This window comes from Neodiprion lecontei, chromosome 6 (genome assembly GCF_021901455.1).
Source record: "Neodiprion lecontei isolate iyNeoLeco1 chromosome 6, iyNeoLeco1.1, whole genome shotgun sequence".
Classification (NCBI taxonomy): domain Eukaryota; kingdom Metazoa; phylum Arthropoda; class Insecta; order Hymenoptera; family Diprionidae; genus Neodiprion; species Neodiprion lecontei.
Window position 1 is genome coordinate 17,858,878 of NC_060265.1, and position 25,221 is coordinate 17,884,098.

Genomic DNA, 25,221 nt, shown 5'->3' on the forward strand with positions numbered 1-25,221 from the left:
CTTAAGATTTGTCTGTATTTTATTCTATTATTTTCTCTCACTTCTCGTTAGAAAAATTGAAGCAATTTTGACCGAAACTTGAAACCTTTATTTGCGCACATCGGCTGCCTGTCGTCTGCAACATTTTCTCTGCTCTTTTTTTCCGTATGCTCCTATCGATATCTTCCGCCAGTCTTTTATCTCGAGCGAGTTGTGAACTTACACTGCTCTACATCTTGTAGTATACGTCAATAACGATGTAATGACAATTTTTACGTGAAAATAATCATCTACCGCGGTTTTGGACCGATGGTCGTAACGTGAAAAAAAATTCGAAAATTATAAACCCATACGGCGGTTTAACGATCTTCCGGTAATTGCACGTGTTTATTACGGATTCATGGCTGACTTGGATACCGTTTCTGGTGGCCTGAATCACAACCTGTCATTACACAATGCTGCCGCATAACTGCAGAAAGAAGTGCACCAACAAAATTCTCAACTCATTTTACGTCATTCGTAAAAACCTTAGCTTTCAACCGTGCTTTTTATTACACGTCACTTGTATGCCCGATGACCGGAGGCTCCATAAATTCAGTCATGGGTTGTGAAAATAACAGAATATTTTGAGATATAAATTCATGGTTTGATTTGTTCATAAATGATTAGAAAAAAATGTCTGTTGTGTAGAATCGTTACGAGTTATGACTTATAACTTGCAAATTTACGATTTGGTAAAAAAATACGTTATTTTTATTCGAAACCTTTCTTGTACGATCTCGTATAAAATTGATTTTTGGACAAATTAAGCTATCCAATTCGAATCCATTAAAACAAAACGAATAATCTGCGTTTTGAGTTTTGTATTAGTATAATAAATGCGATATAACTTACAATGAGTTGTTAAGAGTTAAACTAATTTCTGATTGAATTCTGTAGCAATCTTCCATTATTCGTAAAGATTGTACACGACCATCGAGTCGAACTTCATATCAGATGATAAGTTGATTTACTCGAGAAACTTGAATGAGTTTCAACGCTTCAGAAGTCGAATGAAGTTGAAGTTCGCAACGTTAGTGTAACGTTAAGGTACATTAATGATGAAAAATATACCAATATTGATTTTAGAATCTGAACTACTTCAAAGTCATGCGAAAATTGCCAGATATTGATTCGTTACTTTTCATCATCTACAAGGAGAGAAATTTCCAGTTACGTTTACAGCGCTTAACTATTTTTATCTTTTATCATAATCGAAAAATATAATACCGGGTGAAAAATCCAATTATTAAAATCTGGTACATATGTATACCATTCTTCTTTGTCATAGTCACGTGTATCAAATTTTTTCGTAACTATAGTGATTATTTGACGTTGGTGTAACAAGAAATTGATGTCGAGACCTTATTTAACCGGAAAATGTAGTACACTGAACAAACTAATGTAATCTCGCAATACCCAGTGAATGTAGCATTGACAATTATAATCACAGTAAATAGTTGCTTGAACCATATTTTATTGCCATTCTAACAATATTTGAGCCGTCATTGTAACGGTATGTACCTTTTTTACTAGAATTTTCTAGTAACTGTAACAAATGAAGTTTTACTCAGTATTGTTTTCCGTGATTCGTCCTTTGACGCTGCTAACTTGAACGGAAGAGGAGAAAAATGAATAAGTATTAGAAAATAGGATCAAAACACAGAGTTTTGAAAAGTGAAACAATCGATTCACATAATTTCAAAATACAGGAAAGTCAAAATGTGAAAAGCTCAAAGTGCAGAAAGCAAAAATGGCATAATAGTCAGAATGAAGAGGAATAGCGGAATTCTCAGGATTCTATATTTTACGTTTCTAATCAGATCGAAGTTAGTAAGGTTAACGTAACGATTCATGCTGAAAAAAACCGTTATTCCGCGATTTTGTAACCGTTTGAAATCCAGTAAACCGTAACAAAACAAAACGTGCTTATATTTCGCAATCTCATTTCCTTAAAAATCATTATAAAAGTAAGAAAATATTGATTTATTTCAACGTTTCGTCACAAAAACGTTACCAACTTCAACCTCGTCTTTGCTCTGGGTGTTTCACCTCTCCGCACGTCGACTCTTCTATACATCGACTTTGTAAATTTGAAAAATTGTACAAACCTAGATTTCTGTACTTCTTTGAAAATTCGATATCGTCACACCGACCTACGTATTTTCTGAACTACGTCTACTTTACGAAATGATCATCTTTTACGCTCTTACAACGTAGTTCCAGTTACCGCTCAGTTCTTAACTATTTTCATTTTTTACCACAATCGAAATATACAGTTTTAGGTACAAAATGAAAATTAGTTTTCTAGTTCTTACCAGAAAGTCTAGTATCCGTTACTATTCTTTCTCATTACGATCACTGTTGCCATATTTTCATGTGACTGTTGCGAAAATTTAACGCTTGTGCAACAATAAATTGACGTTAACGCCTTGTTTAGCTAAAAAAGTAGAGTAAACCTCGCAAACTGATTTTGCGTTGCAATTACCAAAAAAGGATCGACGATAGCGCAAAATGGTAACGCGTACCTCGTTTTTCGTAATCCCAATAATATTCAAACAGTTTTATTAACGATACCTGTTTCACTGAATTTTTCTAGTTACTATAAAATGAAATTTTTCTCAGAGTAACGAAGTAAAGCCTAAAATTTGGGTCGACGTCTTTGCTATCCACAGAAGAAAAAGAATCAAAATCGGCTTCGGTAGTATAGGAATTATAAGCGAACATAGGTCAGAAAGAATTTCGTGTTTTATATGCGTATATATATAAAGATAAATATAACCAGAGTTCCGCGCTGGTTTAGAAATGTCAGCGTGCAAAACCGCACGATACGGTAAAGCGGTATGCATGCGTCCTTACGCGGACCTCGTTTTTCGTAATTCTAACAATATTCAAACAGTTTTTTTAACGACACTTGTTTTACTGAATTTTTCTAGTTACTGTAAGAAATGAAATTTTTCTCAGTGCAGCCCGACGAATTCCTTTCGAAAATCGCGAAAATCATACCGAGACCCAGCAACTCGAGCTTTACTGCGAATGTCACCGGCTTTTGCGAGATTCGACGCACACATTCGGCTTTCGATACATCTCGCTTCGTTCTCCGCGTTTCGACCCATCGATCCGTCTCCGCAGGCCGCACGTCGTCATGGTTACGCGGTTGCGGCGGACCGGCGCAGAGAACCGTCAAACGTCCCGACGTCCCGACGTCCCGGCCTTCGGTTCAGTTAAGGCAACTTTTCCGGTCCGGAATTGCACGCGTTTTTCAGTTTTCGTTCAGCTGCCCATCGTGCCTCTGATTCTGCTCCGATTTCTCCCAATCGGCATCGCCGCGTTTCTCGGTTTCACTGCCGGTGCACAACCTGCGCCGATTTTCACGTGAATTTTCAGCCGGACCGGCTCTTCGTCATTGGATTTTTCATGTTTCCGTTCGGCTCGATGGGCGACTCGTGTGAAACTTATACTCTATGGGACCCTCGCTGTATTGATCTGACCTGCACGCCGACTGCAATGGAATCTTGCGTCTAGTTCGCCGAGTGAGCGAGTGAGCGAGTAGTCGGTAAGACAACGACCTATCTCAATTTCAGATTTACTTCCGCCGCTGCCTAATTTCCCTGCGGATCGTCAGTCACTATGCGAATTGAGAAGGATGGTTCGATCGATCCATCGATAGACTACTGAAAAAAAGTAAGCATGTTCGGTAACTTGACAGGAAATATAGTCTTCTGACTGAAACGAGTCGTCGTAAATTGAACGAATCGAAAAATCGAACGAATTTGTTAGATTTTTAACGATTTTATACCGGTTTGAAATTAAGCATTGACATCGAACCGTTTGCTTACCATTCCAGAATTTTCAATCCTGTCAGTTTTGAAGCGATCTTCGTAGCTTGAATGTATAATAATTTGTTAAGTATTCGACGTACGACTATCTCGTTTTGAAACTAATAAAACGTACCAGTTTTTCGGCATCCTAGATCTACTTATAATTTTTCCGAATTGAACATTGTGCGGTGTTTACGTTGACACCTTTCACTTTCGATCCGAGGTTGAAATTCAAATTGTCGATGAGACGAAATACGAGGTGATAGCTTGCAGAGCTGTTTCTTTCTACAAAACGTATAAAGCATGGTTTGGTTTCAATCCGATTATACCGGAAGTCGAAGAGACGTTAATTAACGTTACTGCGAATGCAATAATACATCGTTACATCTTTTACACCCGAAGTTTTTATCGGCAATTCTGTCAGGCTGAAAAGAGGCGCAAAGAAATTTAGAACAAGAAGGGAAGCCGTTTTCGAGATGATTAATGGTCTGGTTTATAAGTATCCAAGAGAACTTACTGATTAATTATCATGGTTCCTCAGTACATGATCTTGGCTAAAAATCAGACCAGCAATTAATTTCGAAAACCTTACGACAGCCACGTCTGTCTGTTGAAAGATGCTCGTTCCTTGAATTTTGTATGTTAAATCCGTCATCAGTTGCTGATGATCGATAAGTAGAAAAAAGTTTCGAGAGACGCAGTCATCTGACCTTTGCATCGTTGGTCCGAGAAGCCTGCAATTCACTCAAAGAAACATAATTAATCGAGTCGAGCCTCTCATTCGCGACTACATACCGATCCCCATGCAGCAGAACAGTCGCGAATTTTCGGAATAGCTCCGTATTCAGGGATTAAACTCTAATTACGCTGAGAAAGTCAGGCTTACCTTGAACCACGTGTGCACATGTGACGAAGCATGGCAGACTGGGTTCGCAAGGTATAACTTTATGCTTTATATAAATATATATATATATATATATATACAGCCCTGTATAATCAGTGACGATGATTAGTCATTGACGCTCTTGCAGCGTACGAAAAAAAATGTATTCGGTATTTTTCCTCCCGGAAGATAAGGCGAAGGACGCATGTATACCGCTTTACCGTATCGTGCGGTTTTGCACGCTGACATTTCTAAACCTGCGCGGAACTCTGGTTATATTTATCTTTATATATATACGCATATAAAACACGAAATTCTTTCTGACCTATGTTCGCTTATAATTCCTATACTACCGAAGCCGATTTTGATTCTTTTTCTTCTGTGGATAGCAAAGACGTCGACCCAAATTTTAGGCTTTACTTCGTTACTCTGAGAAAAATTTCATTTTTTATAGTAACTAGAAAAATTCAGTGAAACAGGTATCGTTAACAAAACTGTTTGAATATTATTGGGATTACGAAAAACGAGGTACGCGTTACCATTTTGCGCTATCGTCGATCCTTTTTTGGTAATTGCAACGCAAAATCAGTTTGCGAGGTTTACTCTACTTTTTTAGCTAAACAAGGCGTTAACGTCAATTTATTGTTGCTCAAGCATTAAATTTTCGCAACAGTTACAAGAAAATATGGTAACGGTGATTGTAATGAGAAAGAATAGTAACCGATACTAAATCTTCTGGTAAAAGCTACAAAACTAATTTTCATTTTGTACCTAGAACTATATTTCTCGGTTGTGGTAAAAAATGAAAATGGTTAAGGACTAAGCGGTAACCGGAACTAAAAATTTCTCTCAATGTACAACCAGATGAATAATTTTGGAGGTATAACGATAATTTAAAGCCAGGTGGAAACGAGATTTTAAATTTATGCGAACGTTGACTAAACTTTTTCAGATAAGGATCAGGTTAGGTTAGGAAATTATCAATCTCTGTTTTATTACATTAAGTTTGGATGCGAGGCTGCCAGTTATGTATATCGTTCCTCGTATAATGTTGAAATTCATGTAATTTACGTCAGAATGATTACACGGACGAAATCACTCTGTTGTATTTTGAGCCGCGTGGTAAACGACGCGATGAAGACAACGGGCAATTATAGAGCTAATGCTTTTCAGGCCGCTGTATAATCGTGCAGGCAGAGCCATGCGATCCATACTTTGCACGCGAGAATGAAGATCGACGCAAAAAGGTCGTGTCTACAATCGAAGCAGTCATTCGTTCGTTGATCTCCCATCGGACGAAGGTCTATTGATCCTCGCTACACTACGTTGGGGGTTTTGATTCGCGGTTTTTTTTTTTTTTGTGTGTACCTCAATATGTATTCGCAATCTACGAGTTATGTACTAACGTGGCGAGAGCTTGAAATTATTGCTATGTCCAAAAAAAAAAATAATAACATTAAACACTAACTCGGAAATGGGCGGCCATTTGTGTTTGAACGACATATTGGAACACAAAAATGTTAGGGTAATTACCAAACCAATTGGTTTATACAGACTAAAAAACTATACTAATTATTAATCATATTACGCGGTAGTTAGATACATTTAGGATTTATTCAATCATATTTTTATAAGCTACGAAGCTCTCTCCGAAGTATAGCGATAAAGAATGCGAGATTCACTGCAAAAGCTTATAATATCGATGCCTGATTTTAAATTGCTTGAATATTGTTGAGAATGCAGTAAATCTGTTCGATTTCACTCTACGATAGCTCATTTCGTCAACAAGACTGACTTATAAAGAGCCACGAATGCAGATTTTTGTGTTTTTTTTTTTCAGTCCTCAATTCAATTTTGACATTTCTCGATCATTATCAACTTCGGCTCAAGGTTGTAAAATAAAATATTTAATGATCGCAACATGGTGACTTGGAATTAAGCATTTAACAACGAGCTCTTGTTTCTCGTTCTTGTATTTTTTATTTCATGGTTTTAAACCGAGATTAGTAACTTCCGAATATTATAATTTCATGAATATTCAATGTACGACTATCTCGTAATACAATTAATAAAGAGTACTGATTTTTGTCTTATCAAGCCACTTAAGAACTGGTTTCTCGCTCGCATCAAAAACACCATTTTTATATCGAGACCAAGGATTCGTTATCATGCAACGATTTCAACGATGTAACGACGATCGTTAATGTATAATGAGTTCTGGAAATGTAACTGAATCTCCTTCGAAAGATTATTCTTTCACTCGTGCATCTATGAGGAATAGGAAAGTTTCATGGAATTGTTTCGTTTTACATTCTAGCAGTAGTTTTCAGGTAATAACGGACTGGTTGTTTGCTTTCTATTTTCATTTGAAACAATGTTGAAGAAAATTTAATGGCTTACAAAAATGTGTTTAGTGGTAAATAATGCTTCAATCAGTATATAGAAGAGAATGATATTTAATTGTATGTAATTGTTGCATTTACTTTCCGTAACGAAATCAAAGTACATGAGAAACCCGAATCGTTCCACATGAAACATTCTTATTACGTTTGTCAGGTAGTATTTACTTCGTCAATCAATTACCGTTCAACGAATATTTCAAAAAAATGAACGAAGATTCCACGTGTTGAACTCTCGTAGATTCGATATTTCTTCTCACATCCCTCACACTTTGGACTAAGAATATAATTCAATACACACTTAGACAATATACACTGATTGTATAATTATAATCAGACAGATCGGTAATTCACCCTCTAATTATAATAGTCAACAGAGCGAAAGGTCGGGAGAGCTCCATGCGCTAATTAATTTCACTCGATTCTACAGTGCGAATTGACCTTTGGCTCGGCACCACTCGACACCTGGAATCAGTTTGCATGCTGCATGTGGCTTCTTCGCGTGTGGTGGTTACGAGACTTGCGGTTAAAGGTCCATTGTGAACCTAAATGATAAAGAGCGGAGTTGCAGGGTATTGGGAAATGTTGACGGAACGGCATTTGGAAATGTCAGTGCCTTCCTACGTGTGTACCTACGTATTCCGAACACTGCCTGTACGGTTCGTTCATACCGAGTTCGCTGCTTGTGTTATTTGTTATTCGCACAGAAATAGAGAGTCAGTTTAGTCCGTGGATATGTGAGGGGAGAAAGAGATATCCGTGAGCGGTGAACTGAAAACGACACATGTTTCTGTCAACCCGTCGATGTGTTTTCAGATCATCGATTAGAACGAAAGTCGAGCTGTGCTAAGCCGACGTACAAACTCGATGTTTGTACTCATTCACGTCCCGTTAATACAGATCAGCGTATGTTTAGGTCACCGCTACCTTCGCCCAAAGTGTCGGTCGCTGCAGACAAGAGAGCGAAATGAGAGGGTAAATGAAATGACGTTTGCAATTTCTGTCTCGATGATTCAAACGGTTTTGATAAAAGTTCGAAATTCAACCGGGCAGTTATTTCATCAGGGTGACAGTGAAAGTGAGTAATCGTGGAGTACGAAAATAATTTTGTGTACAACAGCGCAATATCGACTTTGATTGTTTTTACTTTCACAAAATTTGTAGCTCCTGAAATATCACAATAATGCGCACAGGATGTTCAACAAACTCGTAATTCGTACGCAAATCGAAGATGTTGTGTTTTTAAATTTCCAGTTGTTGATGAAAAATCTCTATCTTCCATTGCTTCTTCTTCACCTTCCCGTGGCATGCATAATATGTCATTTTTGTTTTCGTAATTTACTCATTCCCAGGCATTCCGGGAGATTTCTTAGTCTCCTTATTCTATTTTTTCAACCTTTTTGCGCTAAGACGGTGATTTTGAAATTTTGGGGATACTTATCGACGGTCACTATTAACGATAAGAAAGTCTTATCTCCGGAATGACGATACGAAAAGACTTAGGTATCTCCTATGCCTACACACAGACGATACTTTTTTTAATACTATTCATCATTATTTATAAATCACTTACTAAGATACACTTCGAAAAAATATTTCCTTCTCTTATCTAGAATTGAAATACACATTCTTTTACTCTCGTATAAATATAACGATTGCCGAACGGTATTTGTGCCTGGTTCAAATATACCTGACGGGTATTAAAAATCCTCCGAGAATCTTACACTTATAATACTTACATGGTGTAATTTTCGGCTCTGTAAGACGAGGCAATGAACGGCTTAACTGTATAATACATAGGCAAAGCGTGCACGTATGAGCGTAAATATCCTTAATTCCTCTCCGATTTCTTTGGACCCATCTCAAAGTCAAAGATGTGGCACGTAATTTCTGAAATATCATCTAACAGGCTGCAGGCTGGCGTTGCGCAACTAACAATCAAAATGCTAATCCCCATGTACGTTCACGTACCACGTGCGGTATGTACGCTGTTCACGCTATTCATCCAGAGAAAGGTTGATCTCTAATCATAATACAGTCGCTCGATTGGCAGCTGAGATAAATGAAAGTTAGCGCCAGAGACAAAAAATCTTACTAATTATCGGCGTGTCAATTACGTTGCGGATATTTATATACGATTAATTTAGTCACTGTCAAAAACAGATATTGAGGATACGTCCGAAAACAGTATTTCAAGTCTCAACCTTCGACTCCTCGCATTATAAGGTTTCTAATTCTTGAAAGGTTGAAACTTACAGATCCTTCAGTTTTCTTAGCCTCGGAGTCGTCGAATTTTGCTGTAGATTCAAGCTCTTCCCCTTTATTTTCAATGAAATAAGTTGGGAACAAACCGATTCAAAGTCTTTCAAAATCACGCTCATAAACATGTGAAATATTATATAGGAATTTAATAAAGTCTATCGAAGTAAGTTGAATTCACGGGAAGTTACTTTAATAGACATGGTTCAAGTATTTTACACCACAAGACACTCGAGATCAAGGGAAACCGTTCAAGTTATTTCAGAGCTTTTGAATTCATGGAATATCTGGAAGTCTGTAAACCATGCACGTATGTATACTTTATCGTCGAAATAGTTATTTCCTGGTTTTCATCACTATCATGTGTCCAGTATTATTCCACCTCAATAATTCAAACGTTCACCATTTTCATATTTCAGCTTGAAAAATTCTGAAATAATTTACAAATACGTGTACCAGTTGAATGAAACGTGGCTCGAAATTTAGTTAAGATTCGCACATGAATACCAGAGTTATTAAGCTTTCAAGACATCACTTGGACGCCATTTTTAAATCAGAAATATTACGACGAAAGCCGGAAGATTACCGTGGGAAATTGAATGGATATAAAATCGCTGTAGTCGACTTGTAGGATTCTCAATACGCGTAAAACTCGGTAAAATTAACAAAGGTGGTAAAATCTAGCTAAGAAAGGGTGCACGTGTGGCCTCGGGAATAACCTTGCAATAATTCCGGCTGTTGGATCGCGCTCATGCAGATGCATACACACGAATCCAAAAATAGTGGCGCACCAGGAGCACAACGAAAGTACGCATCGCGTGCGTATCTTCGTGCGTGTGAAGCTGCACGCCGCGAGAGGGTATCATGCGTAAATTTGAGCCGTGGCAGTCTTCGGTACATACTTACTCACGGCGAAGAAACAGACGCGCACCCTGTTACCGTAAATATTTAGAATGACTCCGAGCCGTCGTCGAAGCACGGCGTGTTTCCACCGCAGGCAATCCTCCGCGGGGCCGAAAGGTCTCAAAAGTCATGCGTTATTTTCTAGGGCTAAAGTGGAAGGGCTTGAGCGAAGGGTGGCAGCTCTTCGCCCTCCTCTTCTCGTGCCTCTCCCTTTTGGGGTTTTCGAATTTTTTCTTCCACGGTTATCGCCTTATCGCGACGCGTTCTTACGCCCAGTGACACCCTCTTCAGATTGTGGGAGATCCAGCTATTTTCCGGAGAACCGTAGATTCTTAAAAATTTACCAGGTACAAACTACTCGAGCTTCTAACGAGCGAGTCCCCAAACCTTCTCTTCGCCACACCCATAAACTCAGCCTTGATTGACGGCAGTTTATCTCCCAACCAGCCTCGCACCTCGATCATTACAGCTCGTTTATTACGCCATTATTTTTAACCCTTCTTTACTTGTATATCTTTTCAAATATACAGTGCACGTATGGCGCAAAGTGACGTTAATTTTGCATTTGTATAATTACTTGATTCACTTTCAGGATTTTGATTAAATTTTAGAAATTGTTGGCTACCGTGTGACATTTCTTTGGCATATTGTGAACATTATTTGTACGATGTTCAGTGCTGGGTACGTCGTGATACAGTTTTCGCAGAAAAAACACCATTGCACTTGTGTGATGATGAATATGTACGTACTACAAGTATTCAAAGAATCAAGAAGAAAAATGGTGAAACGCAAGTGGTCAAAGACACTAAAGTCACTGATAATCATTCGAAGCGAAATAATGCTCGTTACTTATTGTTAAAGATTGTTATTCACCATACCTGTTATTAATATATAATTGTCACTAATCCGCAAGTTTGAAATTTAGTTTACACAACCAACGAATTTAACCTATTATACAATATACTTAGCGTAGTACGTATATGCATAGCACATTTCGTAGTGAAAATCAAAGCTTTCTCCAGGGTGATCCAATTATACCTGAAATTTCGCCTATAATAAGATAAGAGGCTGGAAAACTCGCTGCTAGCGCGATAATCGAACCACGTACTTCAAATCCTGCTGATAGTCGCGGGTTCGATACGATTTACGTAATATTCTGGGCTAAATTTTTTCGTCTTCTTTGATATCGAATGACGTGGTTAATATTTAGTTAATGAATACGTTTGCGTAAAATTTATATTTTTCGTAGCCATTATTGTCGAGCAATTACGCAAGTCGTAAAACAACCGTGATTAATCATCGATCAACAATTCAATTGAATTCCATAAAAATGTAAGCAATTCAATCTTTGAAAGTTTTTTTTCCGAGTACGGCCTGTAATCAAAACTTTTCCAAATTGTATTCCATGAAACTTTCAACGGATGAGACGACAATCGAAATATGATCTACTTCGATTCCGCAATTCTAAAAATTTCTCCACGATAATGGCGAATGGTAAATTTTTTACCTCCCTATTTTCAATTTTTACTGATATTTCATCTATGTGATGAGTGCGACAATCGCACTTTCTATATGCCGTTTTCCAGGTACCTACAACGCACATTTGAATTCGCGCAAAGAAATTTTTTTAAAAGTGAACAACTAATGAAAATTATTCCTTACGTATAAGGCCATCATCCAAATAGGTATTCAGCCAGAACATCGATGATTGGAAATATTTATCGCCGACCTACGACACTATATAACCCTCACAAGGCTATGCTCAAGTGTTGGGTTCAAGAATGTACAACTCGACATTTTTCTAACGCCCGAGCGTGGTTTTATCTCGACGCACATGACCGGGAACTCCACTTAGCCGGGCAGCAATCGATAAAATAACTCAACTCGCGTTCATCAGCGAATCGCGGGGTAATAAAATCGATAGCCTCACATCCCGTCAAGAGCATGATGCACACAAGCCATGTGGCTATCAGTTCCAGCTGTCAGCCCCTCGCTCTTTTTGCTGATGTGAGACCGCGTTACGATGCGTTCATACCGAATCCTGCATACGTTTTTATATCGTATCATCCGCAGATTAAATTACATGAGAACAAACAACTAATTCAAGGTTAGGATGCTGGTTGACAAAGAGCCTTTCGTTAATTTTAGCACGAGATGGTCGTTTGCTGAAAATTTATTGTGTCATTCGTGAGAATTTTTAAGCTACGAAGAGATGTTTAGAAATGTGAAAATAAAGGATACTAAAATTATGCATAGAAACTTGAATATTTATGCTTCGTTTAAAATCGCTTTAAAATGGTTGAAAATCTGGTGAATTCGTTCGATTTCACTCCACGATGGTTGATTTGATTCGGAAGACTATTTTGTTAGGAATCCTCTGAAATTTTTTATTCCTATTGCATTGGTATCGTTGAATATCCAATTTTACAACATTCGAATGATATTAATTATAATCATAAAACGAAAATATTTAACTGACTGCTAAAGTAAGAGAAAATCGGTTTGAATCGCTGCATAGAAAATTATAGTGTCTCGAATAAAACGAGCCACCGTGAAGTAAAATCGAACCAATCTATTGAATTCTTTGCAATTTTGAAACCATTGCAATCAAAGCATCGATACCCAAGTGTTTGCTTATGATTACAGTATTTCCAATTTTCAAATTCCTGACGAGCATTGCATAACTTCCTCAACGTCTGACTATCTCGTTATAAAATTGATAAAAAGTATAAATATCCAGCCAACGGATCCCATTATTTTTAATGTAGTTTTCGGCTCACATCGTCCCAAAAAAATTCATTTTTTTTCTTGAAAATTCTTCTTCGCGTTCGGTGTGAGTGCACCCGCAAGTTCCGAAATTGTAGGCATACAATGGGGTCGTGTGTCTCGTCCGCGTTAGTGAGTCACAAGTCTGGCCCACGACTGCCAAAATATTTTACCACATATACCGCATACATCATGGATGCATTTACCACGGTGCCGTGCACTTTCAGCATCTCGCACATGTGCAGTTGAACAACTTTAATGGTTATATACGCATAGACGGCCGCGAATATATTGCATACAAATCTGGCAGCCAGTCGCGGCTCCGCCTGCACCCAGATTTAATGTAACAAAATGAAAATTTTATTCACAAAAAACAATCTTGCTTACAATTGAGAATACTCGAATGAATATCGATAATATCTGACCTAACCTAACCTAACCCAACCCATCTGTAACGGAAAGTTTATCTGACCTGACCTAATCTGATATGATCTGACCTAACTTGACCCAACCTAACCCAATGTATAACAAAAAGTTTTGTCGAAACAGTTTTGTTCGCATTCAAGTGTGTGATTCCGCTCCGACGTTGCTTGCAAATGTCGTCATATTTCCAAAATTGTTGATTTGATCGTAACGAAATATATCCTAAAATTCGGTCAGATGGTGTAACTGTGTACGGAAAAAAAGGAATCATAATCGGTTCGGTAGTTTTGGAGTTGTAAGCGAACATACGTCGCAAAGATTGATTTTATATACGTCTTGTATACATATTATATATCTTAAGATATGTAGGCGGACAATTTAGCGAAAATACGAAATGGCATATCGCTCGGTTTTTTATTGGGGCTAGTTTATTTTCACATTGCCTGTCATTTACAAGTGGCCTAGAAATATCTTCCTTCTTCAGTTGGGAAGCATGCATTTTTTTATCCTGGATATAACAGCTCCAATTACCCGTGTATAATAAGTATAATGGCAATATGACTTATTGACGTGCGAGGAGTGAGAAAGAGAGAAAAAAAAAAAAAAAATCACAACCCATTAATATCACGATCGTATAGGTAAATTATTTTTCGAAGGGTCTTCGTCAAAGTGTGAATAAGACGAGAGGAAAAAAAATTTCGAAAAAACGTACTACAAAAACTGTGATAGGTACAGGTAATGTTTTTTTTTTATTTTTTTTTTTTTTTTGTTGTTGTTTTTTTTTCGGAGCATCGCGGCTAGTCGAGAGAGAATAATTACCTCCAGCCTCTAGACACCGATTACTCACGATGTCATCGATCTCTTCGCACTTAATTAAATTTTGCTCGTATGATATATACCCGTTGGTATGATATTCTTAATTCGCGATCGAGAATGATAAAGGTGGTGGAGAAAGGTTCTAAAAAAAGAAGAGAAAGTAAGGAAGGGAAAGGGGGGTAAAAAAGGCGGATTACATAGTAGAAAACCTAATTCGCGTATCTTTATATCTACACGCACGTATTATATGCCATGCATTGGTAGTAAATTCCAATCTCGTGACGGAGCGACCGTCTTTACTCGAGTCGCCTCCACCTACTTTGCAAACACAGAAATATAGATGCGTAAATACATTTGCGAGTCTCCGTGTGTGCGTGTCCGGAGAGGGAGAGAAGATCCTCGTGACGTCACCAACGCCCATGGGCACAGCCAAGACCGACGACTTTATCTCTTCTTTCGATGCGGTTAAACTGTGTCAAGTTCGCTTTTCCCGGGGCTAGCGTTTGTCTCTCCCGCTGTACGTCGTACGACAAACCATGGAGATGCTCGAAAATCGAATCTTGGGATAAACGTGTAATTTGTTCGGGGATGAGAAACGCTAATAACAACGTTTGAGGGGGGATGTAGTGAAATTTTGATAATACCAAGTTTTTGTTTTTCAAATGATGGAGGTAAAAAAATTGCTGTCACAAATTCCTTTCAACAAGATTCACCCCTGAAAAAAAATCTCCACCTCCGATCCAATAAAACTTGCGAAAAATCAGACAAGTTTCTTATTGTAAAATTGGATATAGTTGGAGAAAACAAATTTTCTTCCGTTTCCGCGGTTCGAAAATTGTCGAAACACCAAAACATAAAATTGGATAAATTTATTATTTTCATTAAGTCTTGGTGCACGTTTTTTTTCTACATGATCCATGCTCGTGCGTTTGAAAGAAATTCGTGATTTACGTGCTGCAGTTTCTTGTGCATACAGTGTCTGCAGACATAGAATATTTCCGTCAATTGCCAAGAATTGGACGGAATTAGGGACAATAAACGTAGCCGTGATTTTGCCTCTCGCAGATTTTAAAGTATTCGCGTAATTTTTTTTGTCCCCTCTTCTTAATCGGCCTCTCGGGAATTAATATTCCAGGGTCAACTTGGTGCGAAGTCTTTAAATGGTTGTATGTAATGCTATATCAACATAAACAAGAACGTAACGAGCACATCTTATTTAAAAATCTTCCAAGGAGAATAAATGTCACAGATTTGTCTTAAGGGTGAGCTGTCAAAATAAAGAATACCTCAACTGCCTAATCATTATAAAAAGAAAATAAAATAGTCAATTCTTACTTTCGGCAAACCTGATACAATTAATTTATGGCTATTGGACGTGAAAAATTAACTTTCTCTAATAACAATTGTGTGATTATTATACATTAGAGTAAAAGGTAATCCTGTCCGTTTAATTGCGTAGAATTTCCAGCGTCTTCACATTTTTCAAAATATTCGCCACTCTTAGAACGATTGATAGATCTGACAAAAACCGTCGACTTCGTGGCTTTATCGCGAAACTAGAAACAGCTAAAAATGGTTTTATCGAAACAACGGTATCATATACGAATTCATTATTTAGTTTTTTTTTTCTTTATAAACTTCAAGAAATTAACGTTTTTCTATCGTCGTTGATTATTGGTAGATTATTATCAGCATGTTAGTTCAATCCGTTACCTTACAAACTGCTCGCTATTATCCCGACGCCAATACTGCACTTTTCATCCACACCGACAATCTACATTTAAATCCGCAATCTCTGAGAATGCGAAACAATAGTACTTTATCAGATATTCGCGAACGCGTTCGCTGCGATTTGTATAATAACGGCGCGAGTTCACTTTCATCTCTGATATAGTAATAAGAAACGTTTTCTCTCGAGCAGTAACGCAATTCCAATTTCCAACTCAACGTAGCGTGCTGTACGTACGCATATTGTGGAAATCATACTATCTATAATTACTTCCTGGTCTCGTTATAATTCGAGCAACGAACGGATTTTCTAAATGTTCTAATCGCATCCTGCTCCCGAAGAAATTATCTCTCCCAAGCATGGCTGTGTCACAGAAGTCGTTTCCAATTCGGGGAAGCCGGGTCAAAATGGCACACTTGAGAACGGAAAATAATTTTTTTGAATTTGTATTCAATTTTTCAATTCATGCCTACTCGTACTTAAAGGAAATATTTCACTTTTTAAGCCACCGTAAAAAACGGTATTTGAAGCGCAGAAAATAAAGTTTTCGTTATCGGCTACCAATTTCGTGGTTATTATGTTCAATGACGCAACATGTCAATACGAACGTGATTGAGCAATTGTAATTATTGTGCAACAAAGATAGCTGACGATAATTAAAGTCTGCCAGTAGACGTTGGGTACGGCACGGATGTCGAATGCCTCTAAATATGCCGCGGGCGAAATTGTCCGTATAATAATGACCGGACACCGCATTTGAAACGCAAATTGGTGGCAGTGGACAAAACGTTCGTCGTCCTTGACCAGTCGCTGGGACGATGTCCTTTTTTTCTTTACAGCTTGCGGCGAGCCCGACAGCTAACGATAAGAAATTGCCGGTAACAAGACTTCGGATTCTTAACTCGGACCAATTTTGACCGGGCAACAGGGCTAGAAGCCAGGTTTTTACGGATTATTGTTGTACGAGGGGAGGGAAGCTGGGCATGTAACGAAAATACAATTTCAAAGATAAGTGAAGCCATGAATTCAGGTGTGAAATAAAAGCCGTAGTAAATAGTGGAAGTAAATCGCAATGATCCAAATGATTGGGCGAATTAGGTACGCGGAGACCTGAAATTATTGTGCTAGTAAAATTCTGCATCAAAAGTCAAGAGGTTGGCTGCTCGAAAATTGATGCTTTTCAATAATTTTATTACGATGTGATCACACGATTAGTATTTACCAAGTTATCATATATTCGAAAATCTCTTTAAAAATATAAAGTTAAAAATTACTGGAATTGCAAACGAAAGTTTAATTATCGAAGTTTCGTTTGAAATCGTTTGAAAATAGTTGAAAATCTAGTGGATTCATATAACGGTTTCACTCTAGGATGCCTCATTTTATTTAAAAGACTATTGTCTATAAAGTTACTGAAAAAAGTTTTTCCTTTTTTCACTAGTCAATTCGATATTGCAATTTGTTGATCACAATCAATATCGGTTCAATGTGAAATTAAATATCTAACGGTACCAACATGACAAAGAAACATATCTCTGTGAATTTGCATAAGAAACGATATCCTAGCATTTGTTTACAATTCCAGTATTTTTCATTTTTGTATTATTCAAGATATTTCCGAAGCTTGCAATTGCAACAATTTGCTAAATTCTCAATGCGCACAGGCAATAAAATTCATATCAAGTATTCATCTTTTGCCAACCAAACTCTTATTAATGCTATCCGTCAGATTAGTTAAACTTATGGAGAGGTTTATTCTCGGAGAAATTAGAATCCATTGTACAGCAGCGGTAGCGCGGACTATCAAATTATGCACGTCCATCACGATCCGTATATGTAGGCGGCTATCGCAGTCCGTGTCTGACGATGAAGTGCGTCTGCATTTAATTAGATAAAACGTTTGAGCGCGTGCTTCTTCAGCACTCCCGTAACTACCGAGCCGTGTAACTACTCTAATTATTACATTTTTTTAAGGGCTGTCGACTCAGCGTTCCTTACATTTCCGGCATATTATGACCATGTATATGTTTGGTCTAGACTCTAGACCTCGGGTCTACTGGGTTCGGTAGGTAGGAATTTTCCCTTTTTCTCTATCTCTCTGTTTTCACCTTCTTCTCTCCTTCTCTCTCTCCCAGTTCTGTCTTCTTTCAAAACAAAGCTCTGGGCACGCTTCAGCTGTATACGGTATACAGGGTGTTTGAAACAAGTCGTAGTAACGTAGTCGTATTTAACGAATTTCGTTTCTTTTTTCCTTCATTTCTTTTTTCTAATCGTAAATCGCTGTGGAGGAATATTTAGGCACAAGTTTGTTCTCGATGAACATGGAATTTTTACATGATATTTGAATTTAGTCGAGAGTTATTTTTGCTATGCTGGCTAAAACGTGATTATTACATTATATTTGATGTACAGTTACCATGGTGACTAATATGTGATTATTTCATACACCGCTGTATTTTGTTTCTTATACGATTGAAAATTTAGATCCCAAGCACGTTTGGGAACAACTTCGTATTACCGAGAAAAGATCTTATATTATTTTGCATACTACCAGTCACATTGCCACTCAATATCCCTCATTTTTTTACATATAGAAGATTGATTATGTTTAATACGCTGTCGACGAGTAAATAATGAAAATATTATCATATATTCTTACTATATTTCAAGTAAATGCTGACGGGTGAGCAACCTGAGTGACCGACTGCGCATGCGTAAAATAATTGATATCGATTGGTCGGCGAGATCGTAACGCGGTTACGTTTACGGCTGCAAGATAGGGGCGCCAACTTACTCTAATCGTGTAATAAAATGTCAAACTCTCCAGTGTCAAATACCGAATTGAAATCCTGTCGTTGCGATGATTCGTAGCAGTCATCAGTCAGTTAATAATAAAAGTCTGCCAAGTCTATCCGAATGACTACGTTAAATATCTGAAACTTACTCAACCTAAAAAAATTCGCACTATCTACACAACCTTTATAATCGGCCTTTGACAGCTGAAGCTCAAGGTGGTCAGTCTGATTGAAAACACATCGAAGCTCGCGCGTGCGTAGTCAGCCGCTCGATGATTTTTTTCTAGCAGAGTGGAGCGCAATTCCCGGCCACCCCATATATATCGCGATGGAAAGATATAAAAAAAAAAAAAACAAAAGAAACAAGAAAGATCCGAAAACGTAATAAAAATACGTCCGAGTCGAATGCGGCAGAATTATTATACACACGGCATCCGCGCCTGTGTGCACATATTTATACATCCGTATACCGAACTACTGCATCTTTCTCCCCCTCGTTTCCACCCCTCCTACCATCCTCTCTGCACACATCCCATGCATTTAGGCAGGCAATACGCGTACGATGGTTATAATATACGTGGACCAATACCACACGGAAGTAGCAGATACGTACAAGTGGGTGTAAGCGTGTGCGGCGGTAGGTGGGGGGGTTGGACAGATGTTTGGTCCACGCGCTAGGGCTTAGTTCTCTATGGGGTGCCGGCCTACGAAGTGCGCTGCATCGAGCGGGAACCACCCCATGGCCCATTCGGTCGTCTCTGATCCATAATCCCGCAGTGCACCTACGACCAGAGTCTACCGAGTGCAGTGATACGTTTGAATTCGATCTGGAACTCCTTCTCGGACCATTCTGGCTGAAAAACGCGAGAAACGCAAGGAAAAGGGCGGGGGGGGGGGGGGGGGGGGGGGCAGGAAAAAAAGAAAAACTAACAACTATAATAAACGTCAGAAAAATACCTCGGAATATAAAAGGTTGTTTTATAAAAGTATATAAATATAGTTCATAAAAGTGCGAATTGATGAAACTTAATTTTATATTCACTGTTCGGAAGAACACTGCGAAGAATTCGCAACATTATTGGAAATAGTGTTTGTACAGTGATAATTCTTTTAAAATATTATGTGTATTCTTATGGGGGAGGATTGAATTGGATTTACTCGCAATCGAATTCCCTGAAATTCTAAATTAATCAACGATTTTTTTTTCCCGACAATGTCCGCATTCATCTTTAATGAAGTTGTGAAACCTCCTTAATCAAGGGTTTCAGAGAAATTATCTTGGCAAATAATTTAGTGAAATAATGAATCTCGACATTTTCGTAGGATTTGAGGAGGAAAAAATATTCCGAAAACAGACTGTGTTTTCGTTGGTTTCTTTTTTTCCCTCATATTACCTATACCGACTTATCCATCTTTCTATAAATCATTTTATCTCTTGACGATCTTTCCGGGCGTTTGTGATGTCTCCGGTTTCGGACACGCGTCGTGATCGATACAAGATTGTTTTATAGGCGAATAAAATATTCGATTAGAGATGTTACGGTAACCGTTTGACGTAACGTAAACAGTCGTATTACATGGTACATATAATTAAACGGTATATTATGTATTCTCTGGTTTATGTTAGCTTTTGGCTTTTCGATTTCTTATTTTGTGTCTCTCAACGCTCTCGAAGACGCAGAAAGCCGGAAGACGATGTTCGTGCATTGAATAAATTTACGATACACGCGTTTTGTATATGACCTATACATACGTAATATTGTATCTATAATACACACCTAAACACAAATCTACGCGCGATGAAATTATCCGACGATGACGATGTGTGGTAAAAACGAAAGTTGAGCCGTATTGTATAAAATTAAGGTAAAAAAAAAAAAGACATTACATTTTATATCGGAAGTAACAAGCTCGGTTCAGAGAGCTATTTATCTTCTTCTCTATACGACGTACACTCAAGACATCTCTTCGAAGCTCTTTCATTCCTCTATTTCATTATCTCGGTGATACATACTCTGTTCTTTGCATTGAATAAAATTTTTTCCTATGCGGTAAATGAAAAAGAAGATGCAAAAAATATTTGTACAGTAATTGTGCTACACGTGGAATGATCCTGCGGAATAAACTTCTGTCTTCGACTCTCCTTTGACATTCGAGGTCAGAAACTGATACCCTACTTTTGTATTATTCGTACACGTGGCTTTATTCTGTCAATTTTTTATTTCTCGTTTAAATCATCTGCTCACTCGTTTCGGCAGCTTTTTTTTAATCTCTTTTCCGACAAAGTTGACTGTCCATGTTAGATAGTTACGTATCTATCTGTGCACATAGCACGTGTCTAAATATTCTCTCGTTGTTGCTATTTTCCATTGTATTTAATCTGCAGCTTCAGTTTGATAAATATATTTATCAAATAGTTGTTGCTCAAACGGATGTACACGAGGTTCTCATTACATGCAGGCAAAAATAAAGTGGTGTCTGCTGAATAATTGTTTTTGGTTTTTTTTATTTCTGTTGTACAAATATTCCTTATTTTTTTCTCATTAAAACGCACGTCGATATTAACCTGAATCTGACATTTTTTCGAAGAAGTTTGTTCAATAACTGTCACCGCAATTATACAAGCTGCAAAACTATAAGCTAATGTATTGCTTGAACATCTTTTTCTCCTCGGAAACTGCCGGAGCACGCAACTATACCGGTTTTATTAATTTCCGGTGATTCTCGTAAACGTTGGGTAATTTGTTGAGTTTTTTTTTTTTTTTTCTCTCTTCTCTTCGGTCTTTTTCGTCAACTATACACGCAGCATGGAGTATCACTTCACACCGCTGTTACATTGCATGTAACTTATAGTCCCATTTCATGACGTAAGACGAATATCAATCTACTCTTGTCGATTTAAATCTGTTTTATGCAGAGAAAATTTTAATTTACAATCGTTGATTTCCAAGTCTTTCTAAATTTTTACCAAATGCGTTCGCAGTTATTTTTTATTTATTTTTTTAAATATGTAGTTGCCGTAAATGTCTGTGATTCTAATCGACTTTCAAGTTCAATAAACGACGTTTAGTTTTATAAACGATCGATTACCAATCGCAGCAGCTGGGCCAGAGAAATTGGTAGTCATCGTAACGATATTAGAGAATTTCTTCATCCGCTTTCGCTGACACTGTTCGGATTTTATAACAAAAGAATATCATGAAGCTCTGTACGTTCTGGGACGATTATTATATCTGTGCGCTTTTTATAGAGATTCCTTTCAAACTCTGAAATACTGACGGCGGGTATAACTCATTACCGCTACTAACGGACCTCCGCGTGTGGCATACCTTCGAATTCGCGTCGAATGAACATTAGATACAGCTGGCTGATGACCGATATTTTATTAAATAGACCGCAATATATCTCGATTTCGAAACGCGATTTCGTTTATTGTTTGTGAAATTGTAAGAGAAGAAAAAAGTGAAGCGCAATGAAGCGTTAACTTTTTACACGGTAATCACATAATTAAATTACCATAACCCTATAAATTGTTTGAAAAACGATCGAGAATACAGTTACGACGTACAAATATGATCGATCAAGAACATCTATTGTACCGTACTTACACAAATGTATTCTTATTCACTTTGAACATGACTGTAGTTGGGAAGTTATTTCCAAGCAACCTCTGAAAATCCCTATGGTGAACAAAATACACTCAAAACCACAAAAATCGGATAAAAAAACACCACAGTTTAATCAGTTTGAACTTTCTGATCACAAGACGTATCTCAAAATTTTCAAACCATAGTAGGAACGTATCGTTCCTGTTCGCTGTCATAGGCGCGAATACTATTTTTGCACCTTCCTTGAACTGTTTTTTTTTCTCTCTTCGTAACCTTTAACTCATACTCTCCCTAAGCATTATTTTTTTGGCTCAGTTGCTTTGAATTTGGAAGGTAGTAATCTTAAAAGTTGGAATGTCCGGAGGACTTATCATATATCGTAACTGCCCATGCATAAATCTGAAATGGTTATAAAAGACTTTGTAAACATTTCATTAACCATGTCTCAATGTGTCTTGAACAGTTTCGATCAAATCAGGCTTGTTTCAACCAACATTTGAGCCAGCACTATTTATATTTGCTCCAAATCTCATCGTTTCACGACATATTCATACTTCTAGTATACTAGCAGACCTTCATTCCGACCCGGTAGATAATTTTACAGTGAAATTTGACTTGAGCTGTTTTGACGCGAATCAATTCTCAACAACACTACTCTCATTACTATAATTTAAATTAATTTTTTTCAAACTAGTCAGTCAACATTTGCAAAAATTGTCATGTCTTTTCGGTCTCCTCAAAAATTCAGTTCGCTCTACGTAGATATTTTCGTTGCACGGCAACTCGTATAACAAGGTATCAGGCAGAACGGCAGCAATTGCTTTTTCCTTGGGATCACGAGAAGCCATTGACTTGACGTACCCAATGCCTCTCCACCTACTCGTTGGTGCTATTATTGATTCCGTCTGGACAGTAGCCCTAGGCAATGAACCCTGCGACGGGCTTGATTACACCCTCATCCTGCACAACACGACAGTTTCGATCCCCGAACTTTGGACTTTCTTTACGCCCGTTTACACGGCGTGATTCATGCATCCCTTTGTGAGTGGTGGACTGAATGGCCAAGAAAACTACGCTGGGTTTTGCCGAAGTCGAAAAGAACTGCCGTTAGGCGGCCATTTCTGACATCCAATTAATAGTGTAGCAGGGCACGGCGGATAAAGGTTGGACAATTTATTCATTGGGCACTTTTCATGGGTTTCTTAATCCCTCGGACCCCGATAGATTTTGCTTAAGCATTGGAACGTGGTCGACTCTCTTCGAGTTCCTGTCTGTTGCGGAAATTACACTGTATACCAGGCATTCCGCATCGACTCGTCATATCCTGAACAAACTTTGTTCTCTGGGATTAGCAAGACCGTAATAAGTAAACAGTGGCCGAGAAAAACATGCTTCGTTATCGGGCTCTGTATAATCTATTGAATTTTGAGCCTGAAGATAAGATAGGTTTCAGAAGTATCCACTTGAATTCTCATCGCAATGAAAATTTCCCGCCCCTGTTACAGGCACTCAGGTAGCTCGTCAGAATTTGTATCGTAAACACGAAAACAGGGATGTTAAAATCAGTTCTAAAACGTGAAACACTTCGGTCACGGGGATGCTAAACCGTCGGCGTGTCTTTGTTTGAAAATGAACATGACTACAGTTATTAAAAGAACCTATCGGTCGTTTCAAAGATCGTTAAAACAGCAGGCTACTAAATTTTTCACAGTTTTTGTCATGCACCTTACATCCGCAAGCAAATGTATTCGGTTTCCTTTATTCAAATGACGTTTCAACGGAAAAGAAACGGTGCATTTGGTCGGGGGCGGTGCTTCGAATTAATTCGATGTACGACGAAGACCTTTCGAAGTCCTAAGCTGCTGGTTCTTACAGACCGTTACACCACACGACGCGTTTAAATTTCAGTACGCGTTTATCGCCCCTGTAGCGGTACATCCCGAAGCTCCTGCCGTAGCTGCATCAGGAACCAGATACCAGACGTTTCCTAGGACACGTGAAAACTACGATAGACGCAAGGCGCAAGGCCGAGAGACAAACAAACGGGAACAGGAGTCGGGAACCCCCGATGCTCCTCAAGGAATACCAATGCGCGTTACGAATTGTACAAACATCTATGACAACTGTAGGACACGGAACGTGAGCGGTGAACTGATAACTACCTTATGATCACGTTGCATGAACACCTTTGTCCCGAGTACCAACGCGTTTTTAGACCAGCTTACGGTGAACAGTTGCCTCTCTCTCTCTTTCTATCTCTCTCCCTTCCTCCTTCTCTCTATCTCTCTATCTGTGACACATGCAGTATGTGCCGCGGCATCATCGTGCAACACCAAAAGGCCCGAGCGGCGGATCGATTAAGATGCAAACCTCATACCGGGTCAGTTCCATTTGTAATTTTCTCCAAAGTATATATTCTATAAATTGTGAGTGGGTCAGTGTGCCATCGGACTTTTATACACGGACTGGTGCACGGTCACGAGGAGTCTATTCTGTACTTTTTTTTTTTTTTCCTAATTTTCTGATTTATTTTATGTCCTTCTTTTTTCTCCTCCTTCTTTTGGGTAATTTTATTGCATTCCAAACGCTTATACCTACTCGGGCGGCGGCGTCACGGTTGGCCAACAACCATTTTATGCCCCAGTAGGCGCGTTAACGAGAACGTCTAAACCTACCTAACCACAACTGGCCACCGATCACTGACCGCGGACCACCGAGTCTGGATACCGAGTCTCGCGACTCCTAACATAACTGTTACTGTTCTTACCGAGTTTGGACACAAACCTATGCCAGATGCAAAT

The 25,221-nt window shown here is 38.3% G+C and overlaps 1 protein-coding gene across 2 annotated transcripts in view; it reads left to right on the forward strand.

Moving 5' to 3' along the window:
* The first annotated feature begins 3,210 nt into the window (after positions 1-3,210).
* Positions 3,211-25,221, forward strand: part of LOC107216781 (disheveled-associated activator of morphogenesis 1) — a 62,608-nt gene continuing 40,597 nt past the window's right edge. The window contains exon 1 of one of the 2 annotated variants that reach the window (XM_046743942.1): positions 3,211-3,574. The gene's annotated coding sequence lies outside the window, so the exon portion shown is untranslated. The other variant, XM_046743943.1, reaches the window with a different exon arrangement.